This window comes from Phoca vitulina, unplaced genomic scaffold, assembly GCF_004348235.1.
Source record: "Phoca vitulina isolate PV1807 unplaced genomic scaffold, GSC_HSeal_1.0 scaffold13, whole genome shotgun sequence".
NCBI classification, from domain to species: Eukaryota; Metazoa; Chordata; class Mammalia; order Carnivora; family Phocidae; genus Phoca; species Phoca vitulina.
Window position 1 is genome coordinate 30977234 of NW_022589716.1, and position 27171 is coordinate 31004404.

Below are 27171 nucleotides of genomic sequence, written 5' to 3' on the forward strand. Positions count from 1 at the left end.
AAATGACTACCATGTAATCCTTTTCACAAACTCAAGGTATATTACATGAATGATGGAATAAGGAAGTCAGGCTAGGGTAGATAAAGCCATGAGCTTCTAGTTACATGGACAGGTTCCCATCATGGCTCTGCCACTCACTTTCATCGTGATGTTGTACAGGCTCCCTAATCTATTTGAATTCATTACATCTTCTATAAAATTAGGGTCAGTCATACCTAATTTAGAGGGCACTTGTGAATAACAGATAAATTAGTACAACGTGCAGCACAAAGTATGTCTTCAATTAATGTTAGAAGAAAAATCCCGTATGACCCTTAGGAGGGGGTCAGTAATTGTTTTTGAGTAAACCACATGCTGCAACTAGTGATCAGAAATGGGGACTATTTTCTTTCACAGTATTCCTTCAAATGTATTCATAGGAACAAACTCAATATTTTTCCCCAATTTTTAATTTAAATTCTAGTTAGTTAACATATAGTGCAAAATTCATCATTTTCATATTTCTTGTATGTGGTTTTGCTTATAAATAATTTCCCAAAGCAACTTTTGCTGTTGATCATAGTTTTCCTAATTCTCATTTTATTGTGCATCATTTTATGTTAAGCATATTGAAGAATTTCTGTTGTGTGCTCATTTTTATTGTACTACCAGCTTATATTCTAGGGAATATTATTTGCATCATGTATCAGTTTCTTTTTAAAAGAAACTATATTCATTCAAAAAAATCGAATTGAGTATCTTGGTACACATTTTGAGCAAATGGACTTCAGTGATTTGAATCAAGAGCTCATTCCTGCCAGGCAAATGCTAGTTGATGAGAGAAAAAGAGGTGTTTTCAATCCCAACTTTTTAAGAATATTGACCCAAATATTGACAGAAAGCTGAGGTGCTCTCAGTCTGTTTTTAAAATCACTAAAACATCCCCAGTGTTTGAGATTAATTGAGATTAGGTACATTTTTAAAATAAAGTAAAATAAAAACAGAAAAAAAATAGCCACTCTTGATTCCAAATACATACATACACTGCACACATACACACATGTAAACACACAACACAAACATATAGAATAGGTATTTTCATTCAATGTACATTTATTAAGCAACCAGCATCTGACAATATGACAGTCACTGTTCTTGAGTACTAGGGAGGCAAAAATTAAAGAGGTTTTTTTTTTTTTTTTTTTTCCTGGCCTTAAGGAAAACTCACAAGCTTGAAAAACATTATTAAAGAAATCCTCTTCTGTCTTGTGAGAATAAGACATGTAACTGTTCACACATGTGGCTTATAGAGCGTTTGTCAAGGCTCCGGTGTCACTATTTGGGGTAGTGTGGTTTCATCCCATTGGCTGAGTTTCAGTGATATCTGATCAAGTGCTCCTCCCAGCCTCATTGACTGCCTCTGGGTGGTAAAGGGGATCTGTGCTGCCCCTCAGGTTACTGAACACCTTTTAGATCCCAGCCCTGAGCTAAGCATTTTATACAAGTTAATCCTTATCCTTCACACCTATCCTGCAAGATAGATACCATTATCCCTTATTTACCAATGGGACCATTGGCGTTCCAAAAGGTTATGTCACACAGGGAGTGAGGACACACTTTATTTTCAGCTCCTCTGTCTCTTTTTTCTCTATGTTACAGTGTCCCTTTGCTAGGCACAGTGGTGGTAAGGTGGTGACTCCTACTCTAACGGTGTGTGACATTCACACCTGTGACTGTCAGATTGAGTAACTGTGAGGTACTGCTATTTTTCTGGTATGTGTAGCTTGCAGACATTCAACTCCATCCAAAATGTATTTATTAAGCTTCGTTATGGGGCCAGGCAGTGACACTGGGGTAACAGTAACAATCGAAATATGCCCTTACTGAACTCAAGATTCACTGTGTAAAATACAGAGTGAAACCTAGCAAGAGTATTATGACAGCCATTTGGTCTTTAGTTAATTTTGTCCAGAATGCAGTTGCAATTTACATATGATATGTTGTAAATTCAGTAAGTAAAGAGAATTCACCTTAAAAATATGCTAGGAATGTGCCATGTAGAAAAGTGACATATCTCTAAATAATTCTTAGGCAGCCAACTTTTCCTCCAGGATTGGAAGAGATCACCACTTCTTTTGCTAAGCACCCGATGAAGTCATTGGTTTGCTTTTAGGGCCCACATTGTGTGGAAAATACTATTTTCAAATACTAAATAACCAGAGCAGTAAGATGTCCATATTAGGAAGGCCTGACGACCTGAGTTTACCTGATTCAAAGCTGCTGCCACAGGTGTGCGGTTCACTGAGTGGACCAGCCTCATCCACCTTTCCACCTTTAATGCCTTTTGCTTTTGAGGAAGTTCCATTTCTCCCTCTAGCGCGCTTTCTCTCTCTTTCCGTGTTTTGTTTCCTTAAGTGAGTACAGTTTAATTTGATGTACCTAAACTATGTATTTATATATTTTTTTCACTCAAGCTTTTATCTTCCCCCAGTAAAAACCAACCAAAGGCCCATTTTGCTTTAATATACTTCAAGATTCTTTAGAATTTCCCATCAGTTTTTCTATTTATTCCCCTCTTTGCATTTGGTAGGTATATTTATTTAAATCTCTTAAGTAGAGGAAACTTAGGGACTTTGGAAAAAGAAACAACTATTTGCTAAGAATAGAAAATAAGATATTGGTATCTATATCAATGATGGTGGGAGAAAGGATAAAGTCTTGTAGATTAAATAAATTCAAAGAATTATATATCCTGATAAATATCATAAAAGTAAAATGAGAAAGACATTTTCTTGGACTACAGTATTGTGTGTGTATGTGCATACCCTTATCATTAAAAATGTTTGCGCCTATATGTCCAATATATGCTTATCTGAATTGTCCAGATACATAGTGTGCTAAATATTACTGTAAGAAAACAGAAAAGGAAACAGGAATTAGAAAGAATGAGATAAAATGATTTTAAAATAGCATGTATACTCACATATGTATATATAGATATTTTAATATCAACATAAAGGTTTTAATATGTGTTACAATTTCAAATACATATATAATTGTTGCATTCTAAAGGATTGTCTGTGTACCCCATTTTGGAGCTCATATACCTACAACATGAAATAATGAAAGACCTAACAAGAGATAATCCTTTATATTCACCAACGCCACACACACACACACACACACACACACACACACACACACACACACGGTGACTGGATTAGTTGCAAAGAACTTATATCCATGATTAATGGCAATGCTTTCTCAACCGAAGTTGAATGAAGCAGATGAGAGCTCAGCAGGCATGTGCTGCTGCTGTGAGCATACAAATAAGTTTGATCAGTAGCTACAGTCTTCATGCCTAATGCCAAACAATAGTCTTGAAAATGCTAAGCGAGAGTGTGGATAATTCAGCACGGGCACTGATCCCTGTTGTCATGGGTGTCCCTGAGAGTGTTAAGAAGGTGGGAGCCATTGGGAAGAGCCCCTTGTAGTAGCTATATGACATGGATGGGTTTTGGAAAGATGTCTCAGAGAGATTTAATATTAGAACTATAAAAGTGGCTCCCTCGTTGTAGAATATACCTGATTTGTGACATTCTTTATCACTGGAATAGATCGAGGACATCCTATATCACATCATTTAAGTTCAGCCTCATTCAATGGGGCAGGACATCAGCAGATCCCATTTGGAATCAACATGTGCAAATATTTCATTTCTTCTTTTCCCTGTTGAATGACTGTTGTAACACATAGAAGATGCTGGACGCACCAAAATGATGGCAATTTTCTGTGCTCCTCTAGTTAGGTCAAACTCTTCTATTAGCCTGTAGAACTCAGTAAACACAGTAATTCTCTAGCAATGTGTGCCATGGACCCATGGACCCATGGACGAGGAGCCATATTAAATGTTGTTCTATGCGTTGTTAGTCTTCCATAAACAATTCTGTGTGTTATAATAATGCAAATAATGGTGTTAGAAGTAGGCCTAAAGGGTTTGAAATGAGGTCACTAAACAAAAGTAGACAGGGCACAGCCTTGCAGTGTGTCACTTGGTCAATTGGACAGCAGTAGGGACTATTCTTATACTTGCCAGGGTAGAATTTGTTTTTCAGTGTATTGGTGTGAAGTTCTCTGTGAAGGCATTGCAATCTGTTTATAACTTTTTGGCAGCAGCTTTTGAAATAAGGCCAAAGATACTGTCAAATAATGCAAAGAAAGGGAATTGAGTTGCTTGGATATTTTAACCGTTCTTCTCTTTTTGTCAGGCCAAAAATATTGTAGTTTTATAACTATCTTTAATTAGTAATTTCTACCAGAATGAGTTAGAATTACTAGACGGAATTTAGCTCTTCTGAATGATGCTCATTAAGTTATGACAACTGGTATGCAAAACCAGTTCTTTGACTTTTTTGACTATCCTTATGCTCAACAGAAAGTCTTAGCTTTTTAAAGGTATACTCGTGGGACAGCATCTGAAAAAAGGCTTATAAGCAATCTTTTAGGGATTGGAAGCCAAGCCTCAAATTATCTGGGAATTAGCAGTAAAAGGATTGTATGTATTGGTTGAAACACTTCCTTTATTCCTTATGTTGATTTTTAAAAAGATGGGAGCCTTGGAATTAGCACACCTGGGTGAGAGCTGGTCTCTTGAAGGCTATGTAATTCATAGAGTTCTGGTCTTGGAGAGTGCTTCCTGAGAGAGCTCTCATCACTTTAGTCTCTACTGTTTTATGTTGACACATTGGTCACAGCCTCAGACAAAAGTAAGTGGCTACTATGAAGAACAGTTCATGGAGGACTGCCAAGTAGAAATTCCTGTATACTGTGGTCTCTTGCAAAATCCTTGAATTTGTGAGAGAAGACATGTCAATATTTTTTTTCAATGAGAAGTATAATTACGTGGCTGTTTTCTGCGTGTCTGCCCTCTCTGCTTCATTTATTCATAGATAGGAATCTATAGGATGTCTTTTTATAGCAATAGAACAGTGTTATTGTTTAGGCATTTGGGAATTTTTTGGGGAGGAGAGGGAGAGAGAGAATCCTCAAGCAGACTTCCAGCTGAGCACGGACCCCTATGCAGGGCTTTATCCCAGGACCCTGAGATCATGACCTGAGCCAATATCAAGAGTCAGCTACTTAACTGACTGAGCCACCCAGGAGCCCCTAAAAGTGTTTTGGGTTTTTTTTAGATAAAAATTATCTCCATAATTATAACTTTCAAATCTATCTCTAGGTGCTATAAACTGCAAACAATGACCCCGTCTTAATACTGCAGACATACCGTAGTGAAACTAAGGGGAACTTAACTTACTGGTAAGAATATTTTTCTTAATCATTTGCCTTATGCAGTTTTGAATGCATTTAATTATTGCAATGCATGGTAGAAGAGTGTAGCCAGAGGGAGTGACACAGGGTATGGACCAGGTATATAACATGTGAGGGCAGTGGTGGTGGTTGTTACTTTTCATTAAAATGCTGGCTTATTTTTGAAAGGGCAAAATCCTTAACTAAAAGTTATTTTTCTGTGAGCTCACCTCTTGGCATATTTGAAGGTTGAATCCTGGTATTTATCTGAACATCATTTTTTTATAGAAAATGAATTTCACCATTATGATCTGAGAAGTTCGGCTGCTTAGGAGGCTTGAAGTTTTAGGGGGGAAAACCTGTATTTTCATCAAACAGAGCTCACCCCTTCATGGTCTGGAGGACTTTCAGCTTCAGTAACTGTCCCTTGGATTTGGATCAATGTGAAATCTGACCTGAATCCTCCTTTGGAGTTTTTTCAAGTTCTTTGTGCAGTACCAGGCTGAATTGTAACTAATTTCAGAGAGTTTGGAGGAGTGAGAAAAATCCACTTTCCAGGGCCAGACACACAGGGATGTGGTTATGGGGAAGCTGCTTCAGCCCTTTTATTTATTTTTTTAAAGATTTTATTTGAGAGAGAGAGAGACAGCCAGAGAGGGAACACAAGCAGGGGAGAGTAGGGGAGAAAGAAGCAGGCTTCCTGTGGAGCAAGGAGCCCGATGCGAGGCTTGATCCCAGGACCCTGAGATCATGACCTGAGCCAAAGGCAGATGCTTAATGACTGAGACACCCAGTTGCCCCTCAGCCCTTTTAAACCTCCGTTTCCTAATTTATAAAATTGAAATAATAATAGTTGTGATTGCCTATAGGTACAGGTTAAGTTGGATTCTTTTGGTAACACTTAGTAGCACTGTGGTTAGTCCATAATATTGTTTGGTAAATGTCAACAATTAGTATCATTATGACTTTTTAAAGACAAAGTGATTTAAGAAAAAAAAGTAGTGTTTTTCCTCCAGTGATATGAATGAAAGAATAATATTATTCTTACTTTCTCAAGAGCACATTTCATTACCAATAGACTATGTACTCCTGAAGAATTAAGATATTATCTGGTGAATGCAGAACCTTTCTATATGCTGGTTGTAAACTAGGATCTTAATAACTATGAAATAATGAAGAAACAGCTGAAAATAATGTGGAAACAGATGAAACACCTTGATTCTGAGTCCTTGTTAGCATACTTACTGCCTGGTAACCAGGAGGGGCTTTCTAAATGAATGGGGGGCTACTCCAAGAATAAGTCTATGAGGAAATTGTATGTGTGTGTGCTTTGAATAAATTTGGTCTCTTTGTCTCATGCACTGGGGTGGTTTTGTCCCTCCACCATATTTAGATCCTTCCTTTGGAGCTGGCTCCAAGAGGGCTACCCTGCACAGGGTTTCCAATTCTGTTTAATCTACTGTTCTACTAGATGACTAAAAAGCATTTGCAATATACACTCATATTCTTGAAGAAAACCCTTTCTGAAATCTGATTAATCAAATCCTTTGATGATGATGGGTAATGAGGGGTACATTTGTCATGTTAAAACACTACATGATCTCATCCTAAATAAATTTCTAATTCACAAGAAACCTAGGTAAATATTTCCAGAAATTAAAGGATGAAATGCAATGTCCAGGGTATTAAATTTTTAAAAAGTCGTTATCATACTACTATGAGAAACCTTAATTGTGCTTGTGTCATGATGATGTATTAATAATTGTGTCTTTTGATATCATGAAAATGGATGGCAACCTGCAAAACAACTGTATACTCAACAATTCACTATTTTATTAAAATCTGTTCATTTTCTTGTGTTTTTCTTGATGACTGATCAAATTATTACTTAGTTCTACAAAATCAGTTCTCTTGCCATCAGTTTTCACTGTGGTGCTTGAGAAATTCAGCTTTTGTATCTTCCAGGAAGCGTTTATGGAATCCTAGTCCTTGGATATCATCCCCCCCACCCCACCCCACACACACATTCAAGCATCAATTTTCTTTTGAAAAATTTTCATTTGGAGTCTCCCTCTCCCTTCCAGAGAGGCTCTCAAATTAAAAAAAAAAAAAAAAAAAGAGTGAAATGATTCCCAAGGCTCTGATTAGACTGTAATATATGAATACTAATTTTGCTCTTTTTGCTGTTTTTCAACACCCAGATTTATCTGAACTTGTTCACAGCACAATCTACAATTTAAGTGTTAGAAATTTTGTGAGTTTGAGTTTGTGCATAGCAGATTGATATAAGTTCACCTATACATTTCAATTGTAATCATATCTATGTATAATTTATCCAAAGATATTACCCATACATCTTAACAGAAGGCTTAAGTAGTTGAATGACAGAGACTATATTTTTGTAACAGAAGGTCACTCAAAATATATGGGCTTTGTTAAATATGGTGTGTCACCTTGGGTCACCTGCTGAGACTGGTTGATGGTGCTTATCTCTACACACTGCTCCTCCCACTGATTTATGGACTCGGGTGGGGTGGGTTCTAATATATCAGAGACTAGGCTGCATGCCCTAGGAGGTAAGAGAGAGTAGTGTTTTAATTTGTCTTAGCAAAGTGCTATTATGTGAGAGAAGATTATAGCTGCCTCCCCTTGCTGGCCTGTGAAGTTTTCATAAAGGTGTTGATTATTTCCCAGTGACATCCAGATCCACTGTCAACACCACTCACATGTTTAGTTATGTCAGGGCTTGGCTCCTATGCTCTAGAGAGGACAAGATATAACAACCTTTCGTTTTTGAAATGTTCTCAGTGCAGTGTGCTGTATTTACTGCATATGGTGATGAATTTTCTGTCAGCTTGACGGGGGCTAAGGGATGCCCAGACAGCTGGTAAAACATTATTTCTGGGTGTGTCTGTGAGTCTGTTTCCGCAGGACATTAGCATTTGAATTGTAGACTGAATAAAGAAGATCTCCCTCACCAGTTTGAGTGGGCATCATCCAATTCATTGAGGACCTGAACAGAACAAAAAGGCAGAAGAAGTGTGAATTTGTTCTCTGTTTGAGCTGGGATACCCATCTTCTGTCCTATCTTGGTTCTTGAGCCTTTGGAATCATACTGAATTGCACCACGGGCTTTGCTTGTTCTCCAGCTTGTAGACAGCAGATCCTGGGATTTCTCAGCTTCCATGTCATGTGAGCCAACTCCTATATATAATAAATTTCTTTATATCTATCTATCTGAATATCCTGTTTGTTGTATTTCTCTGGAGAACCCTATCACCCTGCACAAATGCAACTTACTTGGCTGATCCTACCTCTGTCTTGTTTTAATTGTGTTTATATGCCCTCAACTCAATTGCAATTAACTGTTTACATATTTGTCTTGTGAATATGTCTTTGAGAGCAATGTCCAGTTCAAATACATATTTGCTTTGTTAACCCTGAGTGTTGAACCTAGCACATACTAGATGCTTTATAAAGATGGGGGCAGAAGGAAAGGAAAGGAAGAATGAAGGGAGGGGAACATTATCCTGATAGATTGCTCCTGGGACACCTTCTTTTTTTTTTCCATTCCTTTTTAAAAAAATTTTATTTATTTTTTACATTTTATTTTATTTACATTCACTTAATTAACATATATGTATTATTAGTTTCAGAGGTAGAGTCCAGTGATTCATCAGTTGTACATAATACCCAGTGCTCATTTCATCACATGCCCTCCTTAATGCCCATTACCCAGTTACCCTATTCCCCTACCCCTCTCCCCTCCAGCAACCCTCAGTTTGTTTTCTATAGTTAAGAGTCTCTTAAGGTTTGTCTCCCTCTCTGATTTCGTCTTGTTTTATTTTTCCCTCCCTTCCTCTATGATCCTGTTTTGTTTCTTAAATTCTACATATGAGTGAAATCATATGATAATTATCTTTCTCTGATTGAATTATTTCACTTAGCATAATACCCTCTAGTTCCATCCACGTCATTGCAAATGCCAAGATTTCATTTTTTTTTGAAGGCTGAGCAATATTCCATTGTGTGTGTGTGTGTGTGTGTGTGTGTGTGTGTGTGTCTACCACTTATATGGTATACCACATATACCACTTCTTTATCCATTCATCTGTTGATGGACATCTGGGCTCTTTCCATAGTTTGGCTATTGTAGACATTGCTGCTATAAACATTGGGGTGCAGGTGCTCTTTTGGTTCACTACCTTTATATCTTTGGGGTAAATACCTAGTAGTGCAATTGCTGGGTCATAGGGTAGCTCTATTTTCAACTTTTTGAGGAACCTCCATACTGTTTTCCAGAGTGGCTGCACCGGCTTGCATTCCCACCAGCAGTGTAGAAGGGTTCCCCTTTCTCTGCATCCTCACCAACATTAATTGTTTCCTGTCTTGTTAATTTTAGCCATTCTGACTAGTGTGAGGTGGTATCTCATTGTGGTTTTTTTTTTTTTTTTTTTTAAAGATTTTATTTATTTATTTGAGAGAGGAATGAGATAGAGACAGAGAGAGCATGAGAGGGGGGAGCGTCAGAGGGAGAAGCAGACTTCCTGCTGAGCAGGGAGCCCGATGTGGGACTCGATCCCGGGACTCCAGGATCATGACCTGAGCTGAAGGCAGTCGCTTAACCAACTGAGCCACCCAGGCGCCCTCATTGTGGTTTTGATTAGTATTTCCCTGATGCCGAGTGATGTTGAACATTTTTTCATGTGTCTGTTGTCGATTTGGATGTCTTCTTTGGAGAAATGTTTGTCCATGTCTTATGCCCATTTCTTGACTGGATTATTTGCCCTTTGGGTGTTGAGTTTGATAAATTCTTTATAGATTTTGGATACTAACCCTTTATCTGATAACACATTTACAAATATCTTCTCCCATTCTGTTGGTTGTCTGTTGGTTTTGTCGACTGTTTCCTCACTGTGCAAAAGCTTTTTATCTTAATGAAGTCATAATAGCTCATTTTTGCTTTTGTTTCTGTTGCGTCTAGCCAGAAGTTGCTGTGGCTCAGGTCAAAGAGGTTGCTGCCTCTTCTAGGATTTTGATGGATTCCTGTCTCATGCTTAGGTCTTTCATCCATTTTGAGTTTATTTCTGTGTATGGTGTAAGAAAATGGTCCAGTTTCATTCTTCTGCATGTGGCTGCCTTGGGCACCTTCTATGCTAAATTCCAGGATTGCTTTTCTAGATTCTGTAATCTAGACAATCTTCTTAGGAGTTTCTAGTCTCAAACTTGGTTTCTGATAAATTTTAATATTCCCTTAACTCTCCTCTCTCTCATTTCCCTACCTGGCTAAGTGGGACCTGGTCTCATCATTGGCATATGGCTAATTCACTTCAGGACCACTAGGAAGTAGAAGCATGTGGTATTCCCAATGAGTATTCTGCAAAATGGAAATCTCTCTCAAGAAAGCCTAAGTGGTGGGGCACCTGGGCAGCTCAGTTGGTTAAGCATCTGACTCTTGATTTCCGCACAGGTCATGATCTCAGGGTCATGAGATCAAGCCCCAATTCAGGCGCCTGAGTGTGACTGAGATCCTCTCTCTCCCTCTCCTCCTCCCCCCCACCCGGCTCACACTCTCTCAAAGTAATTAATTAATTATATCTTAAAAAAAAGAGAGAAAGCCTAAGTGGAAAATAAGTAAAGTTGACTTCCTCAGAAAAAAGTTCTCTTCTTTTGCATAATTTAAGTGTTAATTTTTCAGCATCTTTTGAAATGGGATATTCAAAAGTGATAAGATTCCATTAGATGCTAGAATATTTTGCATAAATAATTAATGTTTCATGTTTCAAAATGACGATACTAAACAGTATCCTCTTTCTTTTCTTTTTTTTCCCCCTTTCTTTTCAATGATATAATCAGAACTAACTCCGTGCCCTTGTCCAGAATTAATCATCCCTATCCATATTTGATGTTTACACCTTTTAAATATTTATGAGCTGTTATGTTCCTTTATTGTTGTTTACCCACTCTGGGACATTTAGAAGCCTTACATTTCTTCCTTAGCCAAGCACTCCATTCCCTTCATCATTCTCTTGGCTGTTCTTTGGACTACCTCCAATTTGCATACATAATTTCGGTATTGAGGTGCCAAAAATACGTTTGTTTCAACTGGAGTCTTATTGGATTTGCTTTCACTCAAATCATGTACACAAATAAATGTGATCTCCAAGGGATGAAAACTCAGTGAGGGCTCCAAAGGGAAGCTAGGACATATAGATATGCTGTTAAAATGCTATAGGAAGATTTTAAGTCACTAGGGAAATGGCATCTCAAAATCAAATGATCATAGAATGAGCAGTGTGTGGAAAATTCTGTTTGTAAGCTCAGGTTTGTGATCATTTTGAAGGTTTTTGTTGTAACTGCAGGTCTGTTGTTTTTTAAGATTTTGATGGGGTTGGGTTCAGTCTTACAACCATTTCCTAATTTTTAAATTTATTTTTTCTTTCTTGGTAATTTCAGAAGGCAGAGTCCTTTATCAGTAGGAAAACAGTTACTATTTCATTACAGAGGGAAGACTGAAGTAAAATGACCATTAAAATATTACAGACAAAGAGACACTGAAACCCAGGAAAACTTGCGTGATCTTTTTAATAAATGGACACTTTGGATCTTATATTTTTATTTAAAAGGACTTTTCAAGTAGCAACATGACACACTGCACAAATAAGATATCCGTGAAATTATGTAGCACAACCAAACAAATGACTTACAGTGAAATCCACTGAGGAGAGAAAATTGTGTTTTTTCAACAAAATGCCGTTTTTGCCCTAAGGCAATTCATGTTGGGGAAAGATATCATGTATAACATTGACACAAATCATAGGCATCTTCCCTAAACAGCATTTTTTTATTGAACTGCACACATGTGCAAATATTTGAGGCCTCAGAGAAGAAACAAACCAATGAAATATATCACTGCTATCACCAACTGAACTGGGGAGGGCAGTGGGAGCAGACACATTTCAGAGCCTAGTGATGAAGCGGAGAATTAGGAAGTAAATCAAAGCTTCTGATTAAAGGCTAATTTAGTCTGTCATAAATGGTCCTACAGTGGAAGAAAGCCTCATGCACAAAGATCAAAGATTAATGCTTCTACATACACCACAACACTCTCTGCAAGGAGGCAAGAGAAAGCAGGAGAAGGAAGGGGAAAGAAGAAATGCATCAAAGCATCCTAAGCATCCTGTGCAATATAATTTCCTTTTCTTAGTACAGCATGCACTGCTGCTATAAACAGTGGGGTCCGGGTGCCCCTTTGGATCACTACATTTGTATCTTTGGGGTAAATACCCAGTAGTGCAATTGTTGAGTCATAGAGTAGCTCTATTTTCAACTTTGTGAGGAACCTCCATACTGTTTTCCAGAGTGGCTGCACCAGCTTGCATTCCCACCAACAGTGTAAGAGGCTTCCCCTTTCTCCACATCCTTGCCAACATCTGTCGTTTCCTGACTTGTTAATTTTAGCCCTTTTGACTGGTGTGAGGTGGTATCTCATTGTGGTTTTAATTTGTATAGGAGAAGTGGACTTGGAAAAAAAACACAATTCCACTTCTTAGCAACTTTACTTACATTTCTTTAATCCACACTTTAGAAGTTTCTATTATTTTAGATTAAATGTTATAGCACACATTTCTTCTGCTAAAAGGCCTTTAAAGTGTTTCGGTGGGACATTTAATTTCCCATTATGGCTGGTTTCTCAAATCATTCCCTTTGTAATTGTCACATTTTTACAGTCCTATTTAAAATGAATTTAGTTTTCCAACTAAAAATATCAAGCTGAGTTGGAAATTGAAATCTAAGGACTGTAAAATAAAATGATAAAAAATGAGGCTTCAAGCCGAAGTTTTCAACTATTACATCCAGAAAGACCACTAGTAAAGTGTTTTCTTTTTCTCTTATTAAATACATAAGAATATTTCTAAAGTTATTTTGGTCAAAATAAAATTTTATAACATTTATAAATCTAGAAAAGGGAAAATGATTTATTTTATACCTTGTTAGTTATTTAAATGTGTAAATATTTGGTTTGGGGCATCTTCTTTATGCTTCACTTAAATTACAGTTTCAGCTTTACAAAGTTTACTTTTGACCATATTTTGTTAAACATTTAATCTTTTCTGTAGCGTCACAGATATAAGAAAGAATACAGATACGTATTTTTTTTCTATTTGGTATTTTAAAACCTCACTGCTATGTTTTGCTTGATAAACAGTCTAAATGCTTTCATGTTTATCTTTACCCTTAAGGGATACATATTAAATGCATTAACTAGATAGCCCAGGTGCTACTATCTCTACATTACAGGTTAGTTACTGAGATGTTGACCCACTCAAGTTCAACTGCGTATTTAATTGGAATTACATTTTCTGCCTCCCAACTTTTGGACTAGTACACACTTCACAGTGCCTCACTGATTTTCAAATGTACTCTAGACCCCACTCAACTGAATGGAAGCATGCAAATCCCGACATGAATTAGATCTGGTTAAATTGGTCAATCATTATCTGATTGGTCTCAAGGATTGTAGCATCAAATAGTATTTCACATTGATTTCCCTTGCTATTTTTTCTTACAATATTTCCCATTTAGTCAGCCTCTGTATGGATATGCTTTTCATTTGCGAGTACCCAATTATCATGCCTTCATGTTGGATGGAAGACCGATTAGCATGGATTAATTAAGGTAATGAAATAATTATATTTATTATGATATAACTATATAGTAACCACCATTAGTATGGCCTAATTATCTAGTAGTTATGCGTGTGTGGTTTGGAGATCTGATTTAAGTGGGCTTGAATTTGACCTTCAGTATATACTATTAATGTGTGTGCTCTTGCAAGTTAATCTCCTCGAGCCTTAGTTTTTTCATCAGTAAAGAGGAGATGATAGTACTTAGAGTTTGTTTTTTAATAGATAAATTATTTAACTGTATTATATTTTATACATGGTGAAAGCCCCATAGTTCTTACTAACGTTACTTTTATTGCCCTAGCCATCAGGGTGTATAGATACCAAATTTTGGAACAGTCATGTTCCCATGACACCATAGTTCTGGAGGTGGGACAGGTAATGCAAATTTGGTCATAACAAGTTCTTCGCTGGGAATTTATTAAAGTCAAGCTGGAATAAGAGGCTGGTCACAGCAAATGATGCTGATGCAAACAAGCAAGACAGAAACAACAGTAAAGCAAGATAGCGTTGATGGTGTTTGGGTTCCAGAATCCAGAGTTCCCTGGGGCTAGTTCTCCCTCTGCCTTTTCTCTAGTTTTTGTTTGTAGGCCAATAAATTCCTCTTAATTAGTTTGTTTTGGATTTTTGTGACCCACTAATGGAATCCAATAATATAGTATCTTAAGAAACACATTTCTTCATCCCTCAGTTAACATTTAATACTCCCAACAGTGTCTTATTACTTATTTATTTACATGCTTATTTTTCTCTTCCCTTTACTAAAATGTAAGCTCTGTTTGGACAAGAATTTATAACACTTTTCCTCAGGTATTAGAGAATCCCTACCGCCTAGTAGGCACTCAGTAAATATTGGGTGAGTGAATGGATGAAGGGAGAAAGGAAGGAATAGTCTTTAAAAAAAAAAAGTGCTCTCTGATCAAAGGATATACATCTATATCCTTTCTTGAATAGATTAGGTATAGATGCAAATTTAACATTTATTGAGAACTTTACATTGAGCCAGTCATCGTGTTAGATATTGTACACCTTTTAAGACTGTTAGTATCATCCCCATTTTACAAATGAGAAAATGGAGGGATAGTGAGGTTAAAGTCACGGTGGTGGATTCTGTAATGTCCTGTCCCGATCAGCCTTTGAGAATCAGTTGCTCCCTCTTCTGCTTGGAGTGCTGTCAGCAATCAGCCCTCACATGTCACTTCCCAACCCATTAGGTTGCCTCCACTCAAGAGAGTACTCCCTTGCTCAAGGTCATGTCTCCTTTCCAGGGCGACCCACATCTAAGGCCTGATGTGGAGGGATAAAGGCCCAACTCAGGACAGCTCTAAGGATCATACCCACCCCAGAACTCCCTGTAAGGTAGGCTGAGGCCTCTCCTGACGCTGTATTACCACTCCACTTCTCCCTTTTGTCCAGTTCACCTTCCTTCCTATCCTTTCCCCATGTTTTGATCTCCACTCCCTCATTAATAGACCAGAGTCTGCTTCTCAGGGAAAGCAGCGTGCTGTGGTGACTTGAGAAGATCCCTGCCCCAGCTCATGAGGAGGCCTCTCTGAGGACATAAAGTGGGCTGAGAGCTGTCAGAGCTGGGAGAAGTTGAGCTCTGAAGTCTGAGTGGAGGAAGGGCTAGGCCTTCTCTAGGGTCTTGAAGATGACAGCTGTAGCTGGAACACAAGGAGCTGGAAGGAAAGAGGCTTGAGAAGGTGGTGGGCACCAGGCCATGCAGGGCTCTGTAAACCATGCCAAGAAGTTAGACTTGTATTTTTAATTGTTTCTGCCCTTCTTTCTGCTCACGCACCAGGATCTGCCTACTGCTGTCTCTAGCTATAATGGGTCTGCCCTTTGGGGCCCATTTCTGCCCTATGAAATTTTACTAGAATTTATATTTTCCTTTCAGAATGCTATTCATAGACCCTTTCATTCTTAACCTTCTCACTGGCTTCCTACTATAATTACAGTCTCAAAAAAGCAGTTGTTTTCTGGGAAAAAGAATGTTTTGAGCTACTTGTTGTGACTTAGTTAATTGTGTATCGTTTAAAAATTTTTTATCCACTGAAAAGACTAGAGTTCCGGTTGTTATGATTCAAAAGCAAGAGGGAAGACTTCCTAGAGTTTCATGTGATTATGAAAACCTTTTCAGACATTTTCAGTGATCGTGATTTATACCACATTGATTTGCAATGTGGGTCAGTCAAGTGACCCTTGGAATTCAGTAACTTCTAGGTCACAGAGAAGCACAGATGAGCAACATAGTATCTTTGTGTTTGGTAACCGGGGGGGGGTGTGTATGTGTGTGTCTGTGTGCGTGTGTATGTGCGTGTGTGTACACACACACACACACACACCAAACTATCTTGGTATCCTGTCTGGAAGAAGTCTAAATGCTAAGGGTTTTCACTTATTTGGGGCAAGTATCAATGTGTGGTGGAAGCAACGTGGTATCTGCAATCTGGAAGATGCAGAGATAAATGGATCATACACGTGCTGCAGGCCTTATTTTCCTGCATGATTTTTCCCCAGCGTTTCTCGACAACTTAGAACAATAGTTCTCACCTTTGACTGCCTGTAATAATAAATACCTGTGGCACTTTTTAGATCTAAGGTTCTCTGGGAAGATCTTCTAAAACTCTAGCTAGAGCCCAGATAGCTATTTTGTTGTGGTGGTGGTGGTGGTGGTGGTGGTTGATCTTTTCAACTTATACCTGTGATTTTTTGGACTGCCAGGGGTGAGAAGCATTAGTCTGTTCTAATGTCTAAAAAGAAGGTGTCTGTGGATCAAGGATATTTCTTCCTTTGTCTACTGACACACTCACAACTTTCAAAATTCCTGAGATTCATGTTCTCATTTCCAGAAGAATGGTAAACTATCTATAATTATACAGCAACCAGTCACCAGTCATCAATAATGCTTTTGCCTCATTGCTTTCTTTGGGCTGCTACTTAGAAGTAAAGGCATGCCAAACAAAGTAAGAGGGTTCCAGACCTCTGTATGTGTCTGTGTGTGCATGACAGAGAGAAGAAAAGACAAAAAAGAAGCAGTATTCATGAACGCAATTTAAAAATGCACCAGAACTTTGATAGGTATTCTCTATCCTAGTTTTTTATTAAACTTCCAAATCAATGTACCTCACCACCGGAGCGTGTAATTCCACCCATAGCACAGTAAAGCAGAGCCGCTCCTTTTGAGTGACGTGCAGTTGCACAACTCTGAGGGATAACTTCACACAGAATTACAGTGAATGTTACTCCTTCGAGCTGTGCAGTGCAGCACTCTTGATTTGGATGTAGGGAAGAAGGCCTCAGAGCAGTGGTTTTCAACCAAGGGCGATTTCGTCCTTCAGGAGACATTCAGTAATATCTAGAGAACATTTTTGGTTGTCACAACTGGGTGGGAGTGGGACTGTTGCTACTGATAATCTAGTGATTAGGGTCCTGTTCTCAGTGCACAGGACAACCTCTTACAAAAAAGGAATTATCCTTCCCAAAATGTCCATCATGCTCAGGTTGAGAAACCCTGGCTTATTTGTATTAGCTTTCTTGCCCCCATGATCCCATGTAAATATGGAGGTAAGGGCAGGAACCTTGTCTGTTTTTTTGGTTTTGTGTTTCCAGTATCTAGAACAGTACATGGTACACAGTCGTTGCCTGAGTATATTTTTTGGATGATTGAATGAGTGAACTGTTTGAACTGGGCAGCTTTCTAGGTGAATGGGAACTGCATTAGGAGCCAGAAGTGAGTCCTGCCTATCTCTGTGGTTGCCCTTACATGGAAATTCCAGTTCAAGGGGGGCTTAATATGTAGGTGACTAAAGATGTCTCTGTGGAGAGGCGCCTGTGTAGCTCAGTCGTTAAGTGTCTGCCTTTGGCTCAGGTCATGATCCCAGGGTCCTGGGATCGAGCCCCTCTTCGGGCTCCCTGCTCAGTAGGGAGCCTGCTTCTCCCTCTCCCACTCCCCCTGCTTGTGTTCCCTCTCTTGCTAGCTCTCTCTCTGTCAAATAAATAAATAAAATCTTTAAAAAAAAAAAAAAGATGTCTCTGTGGGTTTTCCATGGTGCCCGCCATGTTCTAGTTTATTTTTCCTTGAAGTTTTGCCCACCTGGGTAACTTCAGTGCCTTGAGGCTTCATGTCATTCCTAAGACGGGGACATTAGCTTTGGTCAGTTCAGTATATCCCAAATTATGGGATAGATACCACTGATGGGATAGATACCACTGATGGGATATAAGGATCAGAGGTAATCTAAGATTAAATATAATTAAATAATAGACTTAATGTAAAGCAAACATTTGTTTCTTTAATTTTTTTTCCCTGATACTTCAGGGTAAGTCAAAGGCTAGTTTTGTGCTAGCATGATTTTATACATTTTTAACACTTTCCTCCATCTCTTTTTCATAAAAAGAGTCCAGACCTCAAAATCCAGGAGTCTGCTAGTCACAATGTCTCTTTAGAACTTAATTGGTTAGGTTTCATTGTGTTTATTTTCATGTAAAATGATGCTGATTTCCCATTTATAGTTGTGAGAGAACACATTATCGTAAGATATTTTAATTTAAATAGGAAAGCCAATTAAAAATACACACAAGTAATGCATGCTTACAAAACACATCATGAACATATCATTTGAAGGGATTGAGAAACACTGAAGTTGTTGATTTCAATAATTCTGACATCTCATCTTGAAAAAGATAGAATCTTGGGGAACACCTGCCTGGTGGCTCTGAAAGAGGCAGCTTGTTCTGGGGGTGTGTGAACAGATCGGTGGGGGCTACTTGGGAGATGACTAGGGATGGTAGAAAGAGGGCAGCCCCCCAGGAGGGAGCAAGTGCCGAAAGGCCACGTAGGGCCCTTGGAAAGGTCACGTGCCTCTGGTCATAGTGTTCCTTTCTTCCCACGTGGCTGACTGTCCAGACAGCACCAACGTCACTTCTGATTCGAGAGGCCTGGGAGAGTGAGAGGGAGTATTGTTTCATGGGAGCAAGCAGTCATGCTATTATGAGTCACAGAACATGAATCATGCGTCACAGTTTCTCTTAGCAGACCTCCGTGGTCTTTTAATGCCACCATGCATTTGGGTCTTGAAGACCTTTGCATTGCCACCCAGTGTGTGGTCACCAGCCTCTACTTCTTCTTCTCTAATAAGGGGCCTTCCTCTTGAGGCTTTTGAGTCCATGTTTGTATAATTGCAAACCTGGGGTTAGGAATTTGCATCTGTTTCTCTCACTTCTGCCTTAGGGGACCACAGACAACAAAATCTCATCCTTTCCCTATGACCTTCAGATGTTTGAAGAGACGTTTTATGTCTCACTTGCATCATCTGTTTCCCAGGAAGACAGAAACATCCCTAGCTCTTTCAACTTTTCCTTCCATGAGACAGTGCTAATCTCTCCTCCCATCTTGGGAGCTTGCCTCTGAATAAGCTCACTTGGTCTGAATCAATTTTAAATCTAAGCACTTAGACCTGGATATAACTTATGAGGGATTTCCTGAGTGGAATAAAATAAAGTGTAACAATCACATCCTGTATTCCAGGTACCATACTTCTTTTACCTAGGATCACCAACTTTTTGGCAATTTCATCACATGGTTTATTAACAGACTCTTTCTTTTACATACTACAGTTATGCCAAACCTTTATTTTAAGCTTTCGGCAACAGCTTTCTAATAAAAATATGTGTGATTGTGTTGTGTGTGTGGTGGGGGACGGGGGAGGGGGTGGGGGTAGGAATTGCAGGGATGTAGGAGGGAGCTGGTAAGTACCAAGAGAAGTGGGAAATTTGAAAACATGAAATATCTCACACCAAGTTTGAGCTTGGCACAGATTGTATTTTTCCTTAGCCTGTTTAAAGGGAGTATTTCTCCAGGTTTGGTCTCTGAGTCACTTACATCAGCAGCATCTTATCTGGGAGGCCCTGCCTGAATACCAAACCCACCCCCCACCCTGCACGGTCTCTCATCCACCTTTGCTTGCCATTGCTCTCCCCTATTAGATTTCTATTCCTAGCTCTTATCACTACCTACATTTTATGTATTTTTATTTATGGATTAAAACAATTTATAAAAGCAGGGACTTTGTTTTTTCACCACTATATCTGTAAGACTTAACACAGCGTAATATTTGTCACAATGAGTTTGTTAAATGAATAACTGAATAAATAAGTAAAAGAATGATTTGGGATGTTAATTACATATGCAGATTCCTGGACCCCCCACTGTACCTGCTGAATTAGAATTTCTGACAGTGGGGCCCAGGACTGTAGGGATTCATTGCATGCTAAAATTTTAGCATGGCGCTTTTTGCATAAGTGCGCACAACAGTCAGCACACCAAAACCAAAAACAAAGTATAAAGAGCACATTTTTGAAATATTGAAAAATGGCCATCTACCTTTACATTCTTAAAAGAAGACATGTCTTATCAAGGCATTAGTATATGACCATTTAGATCTTTAATTTTAAGGCCTTTGCACATTACTGACCACTTGAGGATCACTACCTCCCAAACCATAACATTTGCTATAACGTAGGTCTGTTATTTAAAGAGATGGAAGGAACTTACAGTAAAATCCTGTTTTGACTATGATGCCACCAAAGCTCGAGCGTTCACTCCCACTTCCTAAACCCCATTCCATTGCAAGTATGACAGCAAAGATCTGTACATACATGGGTACCAGCTGACTACTGTAGCTTACCAAACAAGTCCCAGGTAGATCATTTTAAAAAGTCACCTTACTGACACAGCTGGGCTGTCGTTTGTGAAACTCGTTCAAAATGCTGATCTCAGAAATCCAATGCATAGTGGGATGAAAAAAATCTGCATAAAGCCTTTCCATGGAAGGAGAAATTCTTATTTTCCTATAAACTTCATGACTAATAAAATAAGGGAGAAGAGCAATAAGAAACAAATAAGATTAGGAAAGCCAGAATGGTTTTTAAATTAAGTTATTCTTCTCAGATTTTTCTATGAGACACCGGCAGCTCGGCAACCACCAGTTTATTGGAAGTTAGTCTGGTTTTTGAGTTTGAGACAGTTTGAGAAGCCTTTCTGTCTGCCCCATTTTTTACTTATTAAATTAATTATACTTAATTTGTTTTTCAGAAGTAAATGAGAATCATCTGAATGACGAGCTAAGCTGTTAAATCCCACAATGGTTTGGTCACTTAGTTCTGCCTCCTAGCTAGCTGGACAAGGGCACACTCCATGTTTTTACCTTTGATCGTTGTACAAAAAGAAAGTCCGATATTGCATAATGTAAGCATAATGAAGAAAAAATTGTCTACACAATTGCTCAGTGCAGCTGTCCACTGAAACACTATCTGTTTAGCATGATGTTTATATAATTTTTACCCTCAGGTCTTAAAAGAAGAAAGTAAGGAGGAAGGGAAGCAGGGAGAAAGAGGAAGGAGAGGGATGTAAGTAGGGAGGGAAAAAGAAAAGAAAGAGGGAGAGAAGGAAGAGGGAAGGAGGGAAAGAGAAAGATGAGGAAGAATGCTATATTATTTTTCCTTCATGAAACATCATGTGATAGGAAAGGCCAGTTACTACTAAAATTAAGCTTTGAACTGAGGTTAAAAAATCATATTGCATCCTTGAATTTTGTATTCACTACATGTGTGTCCTCAAAAGGTCACAAATTTATTGATTTCTTACTTGTAAAATATATGATTTGGAGCTAAATGATATTGAAGAAACATTCCAGCCTTAGAACTGTATGGCTCTTTGATTTTTAATATATCTGTTAAATTTGAAACTTAAAAATATAAGCCACAAAGTTAAGGGTTGGCTATAAAGGAGCTAAATAGTATTTATAAGGAGAAATAAACTTTCAATAAAATGATAATAATTGTGAAGTACAATAAAATGATAATAATTGGACTAGTTCAATCTTTAGTATTTTAATAAGAAATTAAGCAATATATGTTATTAATAAATTCTTTAAGTCAGTAATTTAGTTTTAGGGTTTTAACAGCTTGAGTATATTCACAGCCAAGATCTATGGTAGATATGGGGCTGGTATCACACGTTTAAATGCAAAGGAAGGAGGCATCAGGAGAGGTACAAGACAATAAGGAGTGCTGGAGACTGGAGCACTGGAGAAAACGGCCTATTCTAAAACTGGAATGTTCTGCTCAGCTCTGGAAGATCATTGCTATGTGCCAAAGCACGACTTGTCCTGTCAGACTTGCTACATATTTTTAATAAAAAGGACAGAAATCTGTATTTTATTGTTAAAACTCCTAATGTTTAAGAAAAGGAAGCTGGGGTGCCTGGGTGGCTTAGTCAGTTAAGCGTCCAACTCTTGATTTCAGCTCAGGTCATGATTTCAGGGTCATGGGAATCAAGCCCCTATTTTGGGCTCTTTGCTGAAGGGGGAACCTGCTTGAGATTCTCTCTCTCTCCCTCTGCCCCTCCCCCTGCTTGCACTCTCTCTGTCTCTGTCTGTCTCTCTCAAGAAAGAAAGAAAGGAAAGGAAAGAAAGAAATGGAAGCTAATAGGGCGCTTGGCTGGCTCAGTCAGAAGAGCATGCGACTCGGGGCACCTGGGTGGCTCAGTCGTTAAGCATCTGCCTTCAGCTCAGGTCATGATCCCAGGGTCCTGGGATCGAGCCCCGCTTCGGGCTCCCTGCTCCGCGGGAAGCCTGCTTCTCCCTCTCCCACTCCCCCTGCTTGTGTTCCCTCTCTCGCTGTGTCTCTCTCTGTCAAATAAATAAATAAAAAAATTAAAAAAAAAAAAAAAGAAAGAAGAGCATGCGACTCTTGATCTCGCTGTCATGAGTCCAAACCCCACATTGGGTGTATAGATTACTTAAAATAAATAAATAAATAAACTTTAAAAAAGGAATGAAGGGAAGGGGAAGGGAACTAATTTAAGCCACTGTGCGAGCTAAACAAAATGCACCTATGAGCATTTTGCTGCCTTTGATTCTAGGGTCTTTGAAGGTGCCTTCTACTCATTCAACTACCAGGTGAACTACTATCAGTTGTCAAAGTTTAGTGACAGCTTTTTAATGATCTCGTTTAGATATTTAAAGATTGGTTGTCCCTGTGGAATTCCAAATGGCTGAAACATGAAGACAATATAAATGCCATGCAAAGTGAAGGAAGTTTGGAGAGTAGATTTCTCTGCTATTCCCAAGCAGAGTTGCTCCCAAGCAGAATCCAGAAGCTCTGGCACCTAAGCTCCTTAGAACAGAAATGAGCTGCTCCATTAACCTGCTTCTGTCCACTCTAGTGCCCTGACACTAATGGTAATTCATCAAATGAACTCTTAGCCATCTGAAAGAGCTAATTCAGACTCATCCCCAGGGTGGTATTGATGCATTAAGAGGTTATGGCTCTTGGAGTAGTTAATAAAAAAAAAAAAAAATGCAATAGACTTGCTGAATAGTTAACTGAAAATTTCTCATTTATACCATGATGGTTCTGAATTTTGCCAGCTACTTCTTTGTACCACTGTGTCAGTTTCTTGTTTGTTATTTTGTTTTCTCTTAAGGAAGAATAATGTTAGAGAAAGGAAATGTTCATTTGTTACTAGAAACTTCCAATTATAAGATGTACTACACAGGACATCATAAGAGTCCCTTGTTTCCAACTTGCATTTGTCACTTCTCCAAATCACTCACATATCCATATATTTGTTTTTCTATCTAGCTAAGATTTATTCACATAATTGGTTTATTGAATCCAATTTCTCAAAGATGAGAATTATATTACATTTTTGATTTATGCATGTATTTGCTTTTCTGCGTCTTACTTTTAAATTTTTACAGTTCTTGGAACATAGAGAACATGCACCCCATTTGTGTTGGCTTAGTGGATGTTGAAAGAGTGATTTTAATGATGCTACATATTTTTTACTTTGTTCGTAGCTACACACAAATGTGTAAGGTACACCTTTTGAATGGATCCATGTGCAGTGCCAGATGGGGTAACACAAAGTGCTAATATTGATTTTAAAAGAAGGAGCTTTTCTTATGTGTTCCTTTCCAGCAATCAGCTTATCTAAGATAGATGGTATCAATAGGCTGCACTATCACTGTCTTAGGACAGACTTGCAAAAATACCCCACAGTTTTTTATTTTAGTTTTTCTCCCTTGGGTGCTTTGCTCTAACTCTGTCATACAGACCTTACTATAAGGATAACCAATTAGTAGTTAAATGAGTTGAATGAGTCTTTTTATGTACTCTATTCAAATGGCACTAAATTCATTGCCACATGAATAGGACAAATGAATTATCTCTTTATGCCCTTTTAAAACAAGCCCACACAGTACATGATACCGTTCATAACCCTTGCCTTTATTGCTCTTTACTATACCTTGAGAATCATTCTGAAAATGAACTTGTAGAGCTCCTATTTGTATTGCAGTAGAAAAAAGAACTCAGTAGTAGTAAGAATGTATAGTTTTTTGAAGAAATAGAAAGGGAGAAGTAGTTTTGAAAACAATGCTTGATGGAACAACAATGAGAATACTTACTGGCAGTTTACACCTTTAATAACGCAGGACTATCAAACTAACAAAATGTTCCTGTCCTGTATCATTTCTGCATGGCACAGATGTATGTTGTGGACCTACTACATGCCATACATTAAGACTGCCAAGGTAAATTCTCACTTCCTGTCTTTGAGGTACTCAGACTTGGGGGCTATTTGGGAAACTCGATGCTCATTATTTGACGCTCAGAATGAATGATCCTTGGTCTTTTAACAAAGGACATTCTGATTAATAACATAGTCTTGGGGTTGTAGGGAAAATGTGTCATTCTGGAAAACAAAGACCTTCTGTCTCTTTTCAAACAGGACCATTTGCATAAAAGAGCAGAGCGCTAAGTGAATTACACATCTACAACTCTATGTAAACATTCCTTTCCAGTCATTGCTTCCTGGTCAGCAATCCTGAGCACTTTGAAAGGTCTTTAGTTTGGGTTTTAGGAAAGAACTACAAGGGAGATACAGCCTTCAGTAATTGTTACGTAGTAAATTTGTTACTAATGACATTATGGCATGTAATGGAAGCATCATACCTAATGTTTACTACGACTACTACGTACTACATTTACCTTGTGCCAGGAACTGTGTTTATCTCTTATTTGCATAATACACAATTATTTAATTGACTGGTGGTTTTGCCAAAGTAGCTAAGAGAGTGGCCTGCTGAAGTTTGTGTTCTGGCTCCCATACTTGCTAGTTATGTGATGAACTTGGCCAAATTGCTTAACATTTCTGTGTCTCACTAACCTCATCTGTAAAATTGAGACAGTGGCAGTATTTACCTGATAGTTCTTTATGAGATTAAATCAGATGATACCCATTAAGTGCTTGCAACACATCGTAAGCATTCAATAAGTTTGCTATAACATTTTCATATCGCTCAATTAATATTTGCTATGATATTTTTATATCACTTCCTGGTCACCAAAGAATTGTCCTTTTTTATTGTTCTCATTCTCTAGATAAGGCACTGGGCTTCACCTTACTTCTTTCATCAAAAATTACTGCATTTCTGAGTTGAAATGCAAATCTGGCTGATCTGATGCAAGCCCAGAAGAATGATGATATGTGGTGGGAAGAGGATAGGCCTGTGCCTGGATGTTTCTAGAATTCCATACAATAATACATTATCCTCACACTCAGTCAAAACCTGTGGGGAGAGGTATGGGAAATGTAATGCCAGAATCTTTTAAGTATTCATAGTGAAGCAGAAGGTTTAATGAGGTGGGATTGTAAGGTTTTTAAAACTTGATGGTTGCTACAAGGTAGGAATGGAATGGAATGGAATGAGAGGTGGTAAATTTGGATAAGCATTCTAGGAGTCTTCTAGAATGGAAGAGATTTCTCCTCAGTATTCAAGGTCCTTGAAACTTCTTGAAACTTGGTCAAAATAATATGCCTTCTAAGAAAAACAAACAATTTCATGCAGAGAAAAAGAAATGAAACCAGTAGGTATCTGAAGTGGGGGGTGGTTCTGGGTCTGTGCAACTTGTCTACTAGGAGCAGATCATATTCTTAGGGGCAGTTGCGAAGAAAAGATCTGTAAGATCTGGTAAGGTTAGTAACCGTGGCCAACTGTGATGTGCATGCAGTATCCTTGGTTAAGTATAAATGCTTAGGGAAAGATTCTTCTTTCTTTCACTTTGAAGAATTATGTAGCTTAGTCAGGGCCTGGTACCAAGAGCTGTGTCAGCAGTAGGAAAGCAGGCTCTCCTCAAGCCTCTGTCCCTTTGAACCTATAGGCGGCTCTCATGGGCACCTTTAACAATGACACCAGTGAATGGCAAATGGAACTCTGTCTTTACCAAGGGCAGCTTTGGAATTTCTACATGGGGAAAGTTGAGTGTCAGCAATCTAATGAGGAGAGGGCTAGTGGCTGATCTTGAAGCTCTATCTGCCCAGCAGGAATGCTATTTTTATTTAGATTGTAAATTTCTTTGGGATGCTTGGTGGTTAATGGTGGTTGTGGAACTAACCTTCTTCAAGGTACAGGTTGGCATTGCAACTGATTTTTCTTTATTTGTAAAAAACATTAAGCTCTGGCTTTGGTGCCAGCAACCTCAGGACGGAAGCTTGCTTTGTGGTGTAGGAGCTGAAAACGTTTCCTTTCTTTCCTTCTAGGTTCTTTGGCTGGTCTAATAATTAAGTTGAGCTAAGACAGATTAACAGAAGAAAAACAAATTTAATTTCATACATATGGGATCCCCATGGACAAATATGAGACTCACAGACAGTCAGGGAATTGAGGCTTGTATACCATTCTGAGTTGAGAAGGGATTAGGGTTCTGGCTTCAAAGGGGAGGAAGACAATTCACAGGAAGATGAGAGAGCAAATGTTTGGTAAATAGATGTTTGCCCTGCCATGCAGGTAAGTCTTTCTGATATTAAGAGTTTCTCTGATAATAGCTCTCTCTTCCCGGTAGAGACCCTCTATCTAAATTCTTTTAGGCATGTGGAGCCTGGGTGGCTCAGTTGGTTAAGCATCTGCCTTTGGCTCAGGTTATGATCTCAGGGTCCTGGGATCGAGCCCTGCATCGGGCTCCCTGCTCAGCTGAGAGTCTGCTTCTCCTCTCCCTCTGCCCGTCCCCCCAGTTGTGCTCTTTCTCACTCACTCAAATAAATAAATAAAATTAAAAAAATAAATAAATTCTTTTAGGCAGTTAAGGGAGAAGCAAAAAACTCTTCCTGAGGCTGTTAGGTATTCATGGT

The 27171-nt window shown here is 38.6% G+C and overlaps 1 protein-coding gene across 13 annotated transcripts in view; it reads left to right on the top strand.

Moving 5' to 3' along the window:
* CHL1 (cell adhesion molecule L1 like) overlaps positions 1–27171 on the top strand; it is a 207054-nt gene that overhangs the window by 41361 nt on the left and 138522 nt on the right. For 6 of the 13 annotated variants that reach the window (XM_032411789.1, XM_032411797.1, XM_032411791.1 and 3 more), the window contains one exon: positions 5216–5295. The exons of 5 other annotated variants lie outside the window; for them this stretch is intronic. The gene's annotated coding sequence lies outside the window, so the exon portion shown is untranslated. Of the gene's footprint in view, positions 1–5215; positions 5296–8230; positions 8479–13872; positions 13966–15241; positions 15333–27171 lie in introns of those variants that run through there. 2 more of the 13 variants (XM_032411790.1, XM_032411793.1) reach the window with 2 other exon arrangements.